The sequence below is a fragment of the Nicotiana sylvestris genome, chromosome 9 (assembly GCF_000393655.2).
Source record: "Nicotiana sylvestris chromosome 9, ASM39365v2, whole genome shotgun sequence".
In the NCBI taxonomy this organism is placed as follows: Eukaryota; Viridiplantae; Streptophyta; class Magnoliopsida; order Solanales; family Solanaceae; genus Nicotiana; species Nicotiana sylvestris.
The window spans coordinates 157,594,081-157,601,048 of NC_091065.1; positions in this window are offsets into that span (position 1 = coordinate 157,594,081).

Here is a 6,968-nt window from a genome sequence, read left to right on the forward strand (position 1 = left end):
TTGCCTCTTGCAGAGTTCTTCTACAATAATAGCTACCAATCAAGTATTCTAATGGCCCCTTATAAGGCCCTATATGCAAGGCAATGTCGTTCTCTAGTTGGTTGGTTTGAGCTGGGTGAGGCTAGATTATTGGGCACATATTTGGTTCGGGATGCCTTGGAGAAGGTCAAGTTGATCCAGGATCGGCTTCGTACAACACAATCTAGGCAGAAGAGTTATGCCGATCGGAAGGTTCTTGATGTAGCATTTATGGTTGGAGAGAGGGTTTTGCTCTGGGGTTTCACCTATGAAGGGTGTGATGAGGTTCGGAAAGAAGGGCAAGTTGAGCCCTAGGTATATCGGTCCTTTTGAGATCCTTGAGAGAGTGGGAGATGTGGCCTACAAGCTTGGATTGCCACCTAGTTTATCTGTAATTCATCCAGTGTTACATGTTTTCATGCTCTGGAAGTATTACGGTGACCATCCCATGTTTTAGATTTTATCTCAGTCCAATGGGACAAGGATTTGTCTTATGTTAAGGAGCTGATGGCCATCTTGGGTAGGTAGGTCCGAAAGTTGAGTTCAAATAACATTGCTTCAGTGAATGTTCAATGGAGGGGTCAACCAGTCGAAGATACAACTTGGGAGACCGAGCATTATATGCGTAGCCGTTATCCTCATCTTTTTACCACTTCAGGTATGTGTATATACTCGTTCGAGGATGAACGTTTATTTAAAGAGAGGAAGTATGTAACAACCCGGCCAGTCATTTTGAGTATTTTAGACCTGTTCCCCTATTTATTGCCTCCTCTATGTTGTATTGTGGTTATGTGACTTGCCCGGGTGTTGGTTTGGTTTCAAGTGATTTCGGAGTGAATTGGGACACTCAGTCCCAAAGTTGGAAGCTTATGTTAAAAGAGTTGATTGGAGTTTGACTTTTATGTATACGATTCCGGAATGAGTTTTGATGGTTTCGATAGCTTTGTATGGTGATTTTGGACTTAGGAACTTGTTCAAATATTGATTTGGAGGTTTGTAGGTCGTTTTGGCTTGAATTGGCAAAAGTTAGAAGGTTGAAGGTTTGGAAGGTTAAGAAGTTTAACTGAGAGTTGACTTTATTGATATCGGGGTGAGATTCCTATTTCGGAAGTTAGAATAGGTCTGTTGTGTCATTTATCACTTGTGTGCAAAATTTGAGATCAATCGGAGTTGGTTTGGGATGAATCAACATTAGTTTTAGAAGCTGAATGTTCATGGATTCAATAGGTTGAATTGGGTTGCAATTTGTAGATTCGATGTTGTTTGATGTGATTTTAGGCCTCAAATAGGTTTGTTACATGTTTTGGAACTTGATGGCATGTTCGGACAGGGTCCCGAGGGCCCCGGGTATGAATTGGATTGAAATCGGGCTCATTTGGACTTGGTTGATTGCTGAAAAACTTCTGCGTCTGGTGCAATCGCACTTGCGCACTTTCGGTCACATATGCGGCACCGTAGAAGTAGCCTCAGAGCCGTGGAAGAGAGAATTGGCCTAGTGCACAGGTTCCGCAGGTGTGAATGAAGACGTGCGGATGCGTAGATGCGCATCCGCAGAACGAGGAGAGGCACCACAGATGCAAAATTTGGATTTTTGTGTTGGACCGCAAGAGCGGTCGAGCGTCCGCATAAGTAGGACTGCACTAGCGGTTCCTGACCGCAGAAGCGGATTTGCATGGTCTTAATGAAAAGCCGCACCTGCGATGGGTTTTCCACTAGTGTGGAGCCATAGAAGCGGTTGTTGGTCCGCAAAAGTGGAATCATTTGGCAAAAAAGGAACAGATCGAGGATTTTGTTGCATTTTTCATCCTTTAAGTTAGAGACCTAGGTTTTGGGCCATTTTTAAATAGATTTCAAGGAGTTGATCGGGGTAAGTGATTTTGACTCGAATTTGTCTATTATACATGAATCCATCATTATTTTTATCATTTATTTACTATTTTGATTTGAAAAATTGGGGGAATTTTGTGAAAACTTCCTAAGTTATAATTTGAGGACTTGAAGGTCGATTTGAGGTCGGAATTGGAAATTTTAGTATGGTTGGACTCATTATTGAATGGGTTTAAGGATTTTGTAAGTTTGGTCTGGTTCCGTGACGCGGCCCAGAGGTTGAATTTTTGAGTTAACTTTTTGATTTTCTATAAAGATTGCAACTTTATTATCTGGAATAGTTTTCTATGGTTCGTATTTATCATAGTTATTTTTGCTAGATTCGAGCCGTCCGGGGTTGGATATTCACGGTAAAGGCTTACGAGTGAATTGTTTTAGCTTATTTGAGGTAAGTATGTTATCTAACTTTGCGTGGGGAAAACTACCCCTTAGGATTTGGGTTGATTGTGCTCATTGTTATATGTTAAGGCCATATACGCAAGGTGACGAATGGGTACGCGGTCTATATGTGGTATTTGACCGATTTAGGCTAATTGAACTCTTTTCATGCCTTTAATTTAATTATCATAGCATGTTACATTTTTCATTATTAATCTATCTTTATATGTATTAATCTACCCTCACATGCTTTATTAAACATTTTTAACACTTGTTCACCTCTTACTTATTATTTGCTCTTATATGCTTTAGTTGAAGTTATTATCTTCCTTATTATCTTATTACTTTTAATTATTGGATTATTTACTTGAAGTTGTTGATTTCATGGAATATCTTCTTGTTGAGTTATTGGTGCTCAAGTTGTAAAAGCCATGATCACAGTGAGGCAAAGTTGTTATTTATTGAAATATCATTCTTATTGAGTTTTTCACTTTAAGTTTGCTACTGTTGATATTCTTGTATACATTGTGTTTGAGCCTTGAGCTATTTGTTGTGAAAACATTGATATTGTTGATTCTTTTGGCAAGTTATGATATTTGGGCGCTTGGGGTGCGAGTTGTGATGTGTATACGCATACGGTGGTATTGGGCAGCTAGGAATTGATACGCATGCGGTTATATAAGGTGAGCTTGAAACGCGTATTTCTAGGGAAACTACTTGAAGTCACGCGGTGTGATAAGATGGGTTAAAATGCGGGTAGCTATTTCAGAAAAAATAATTTTTTAAATTAAATATAAGGGTTTGATATAAGAAAAGATTGTGATTGTGATTGTGGAATGAGATACGAGGCGATACTCGGTTGTGATTCTTGTTATTATCTCTTATTTACCTCACTTGTGTTTGTCTGCATTGTTTTCTTGGTATTCTTATTATGTGTTCCTCCCCTATTGCTTTTATTGCTTTAAATTTAGCTGTAGGTTATCTTGTTATATTTTTTTATTGCCTCCTTTTCCTCGTTTCCATTATTATACTATACTATACTTATTCAGCTTCTTTTCATATCCTAGTAGGTGTTTTGACCTGACTTCGTCACTACTTTACCGTGGTTAGATTTGATACTTACTAGGTACTGTTGTGGTTTACTCATACTACGCTTCTGCACATATTTTTGTGCAGATCCAGGTACCTCATATCAGGCTAGACATCAGTGAGTAGAGCATTTCGTTCGGAGATTTCAAGGTATACTTGCCGGCGTTTGCAAGCCTGAGAATCACCCTCTCTCCTTGTTTTTCTATTGTTTACTCTTTATTTAGACAGTGATGTATTATGGATGTTTATTTTATTTGTGTAGAGCTTATGACTCAATCTCACTGATTTTGGGAGTTTTTGTCAGCGGTATTGTAGCTCTTTTATGATAGCTAGCTTATTTAAATTCGAAGTTCCATTATTGCTATTTCCACTATTTCTCCATGCACATTAGGCTTACCTAATCTTAGAGACTATATGTCATTACGACATCCTCCGGTGGAGAATTTTTGGTCGTGACACAGTATGAGTATAAAGATTTCAATTAGTAACAAATGTGAGGGAGAGGGAGTATTTATAGTGCAGATGACTATAACTGCCCCCTAAAATCACACATATCCATATGAACACTATCTGCACGTTTTGTATGTTACACATGGCTGACTTATAACTACTCAGGAGTTAATACCGAATCTCGAATATTCAAAACTTGCTGGTTTGTTGATCATCATACTCGGATGCTAGAGAAATTCCGCATGGTCATTTTCGTGATGACATTATGATCGTGCTATAGATGATCCGAGATACATTTCCTCTACCGACCTTCAGGTTCAACTTACCGAGATGGCTCTGTCTGATTTGGAGCTGACTCAACATCGTTTGCCACGTGTGAATTATTATGTTGTCCTTGTGGTAGGTTCGTCTATTACCAATACACTATGAAAGATGATTAAAAGATGAAATTTGGTACTTAACTCACTCTTTATAGGTGTACGAGCTATGGCTATCCAACGGGACGGGTCGGCCCGGCCTATCCCGATCCGGTACCAATCTCGGTTCCGGTACAATCTCGGCCCGGCCCAGTTAGTCTTAAACGGGACTGGACCTATAGTCAACGGGACATGGGATGGGACGGGCAGCCTATTTCGTCCTGGTAGGCCAGCCCATTAACATCCCATCCCGTCCCACCTGTCCCGCGTGAATTTTTTTTTTTTTTTAAAAGAGTCGTTGGGCAACGGCATTCTTTGCAAAATTAGCCATTTCCAACGGCTATAAACGGCCATTTTGCCCCCTCCCCCCCCCCAAACACCCCTATCCCTCTCTCCTCAAACATTAATTTAACCCCTAAGTTTATTAAATTATACTTTGACCCTATTTTAACTATAAATGCCCCTCATCTTTCTTTATTTTTTCCGCAAAAATCAATCATTCTTTCTCAAATTTCTTACATTCTATCTATATTATTCTCTTAATATTCACAATCAACTACGTTTCAAGTATTTGGGCAAATTTTTGGAGCAACTTTCAAGCTTCAAATTAATTCATCAAGTACTTGGAGCAATTTTTTGAGTAATTTTTTCAAGTTTCAATATTTAATCACGGTGTCGCTCCATCTCCTAATTTTAATATTAATTTTTTTCATATCATTTTAGTGCTTAATTTTGTGTTTACTTTACTTGTTCTATTTTCGTATTCCATTTGTTTGTTTAATTTTTATGTTAACTTTTCTAATTTAGTTTCGTAGTTAAATTATGGCTCCTAATAGTGTACTTGGCATATTAAAAAAGTAGTAAAAAAATAGTAAAGGTTCTAGTTATAGTAATCCTAATCATAATCCCAATCATTCTTCTAGTATTAGAAAACATATAGATGAAATGACTCATATTGATGAAACTTTATTTTTCCAACCCCTCGCATGTTATAATATTAATTCGGAGAACAACTAGATCATAAAACTTTACAAAGACAATTTGGCAATGATATTTTTATTGAGGACGAAGAAAATGAGGAATAAGAATTAGACGAAACACGCACTAGTCTAGCAACACAAGCTCCAACTCAGAGTCAATTTTGGTTTGGAGCTTTACCCCTTGTATCTCCTATAAGGGGTAAGGCTAAGGTTGAACGTACCAAAACATCACTTATATGGAATTTTTTTAAACATGATAAAGTCAATGAACTTGTTATATGTGAAAAATGTAAGGCACGATTTGCACATGGCAAATCAGGTGGGACAGAGGGTTTAATCAGGCACTTACTTAAGGAACACAAATCTTTATGGATACAAGCTCAAATAGATGCCGGTAAAATTCTGGATCCCAGCAGCAATAATGGCGCTTCTACTAGATCTGGCGGGAGTTCTAACTTTTTACAACAATAGATTCATCATGCTTCTGGTAGTATACTACGTCTCTATAACAAAGATAGAGATCGTTAAAATTTAGCAAAAATGGTCATTGTATGTGGCTTACCTTTTACTTTTCTTCTCACCCTACTTTTGTGCATTATATACAAGAAACTTATAATCCTGCTTTTCAAGGTTTTCCTAAGATCACAATTAGAAATTATGTTTTTATATTTCAAACTAAATATCTTCAGTATATTGGTTGTGTATTTTTTTATTTAGATTGTAAGGTGTCTATCAGATCTAATATAGGTCGTAGTCCTAATGGTTGTGATTATTTAATTATTACATGTCACTTGGTTGATCATTACTGGAACATGCAAAAACGTATTGTTGGTTATAAATTTGATGATTCAAAACACATTGGAGCATATATTGCAACTACTGTTCTACAAATAGTTGATTTTTATGGGCTCATTGATAAAGTTTTAACTATCACATTAGATAATGCTTCTGCTAGCACAACTGCAACAAATAGTTTAAGCACTAGACTTTGTCCAATTAATCCAATAATTTTCCATATTAGATGTGCATGCCATATTTTTAACTTGGTTGTAAAAGATGGTATTAATTTATTTTCTAAGACTTGTAGTAAAGTACAACATGTTTGCGGCTATATTTTTCGTACTAATAAAGCGAGTAGGCTTCGTGAGTTTGCACAACAATGTGCAGGTTCTAACCTTCCATATAGAAAATTTTCAAAAGATGTTTGCACTAAGTGGAATTCTACTTATGAAATACTTAAAGTTATTTATAATTATCGGGTGCCTATATAAAAGGTATTTAATATGCATAACGGTATCCTCGCTGATCAAATTGTTGATTCTGATTGGGATGAGATCAAAGAGCTTACCAAAAATTTTAGAAAAATTTTATTATGATACAAATAATTTTTTAGTATATATTATCCTACTGTTACACAAATATTATGTTATATTTGTAGAATTTCTATTATTTTTGGTAAGTTAAACAAATCCAACTTATGCACCGGCCATTAATGAAATGATTGTAACATTTAAAAAGTATTTTTTCCTTATTCCCCAAGTTTATTTAATTTTTACTCTACTTAACTCATCTTTAAAACTAAGAGGTGCAAAGACACTTGTTCGTAAATTTATGAGAATTTAGAAATTCAAGAAAATGAACAGCCATCTCTCGAAGACTGCCAAGCTAACATATATTCTTATGCTAGATCAATATTTGATAGTTATAAATCTATGGGAACAACAAAAGGTGAAAATGCTCCTACTACTTC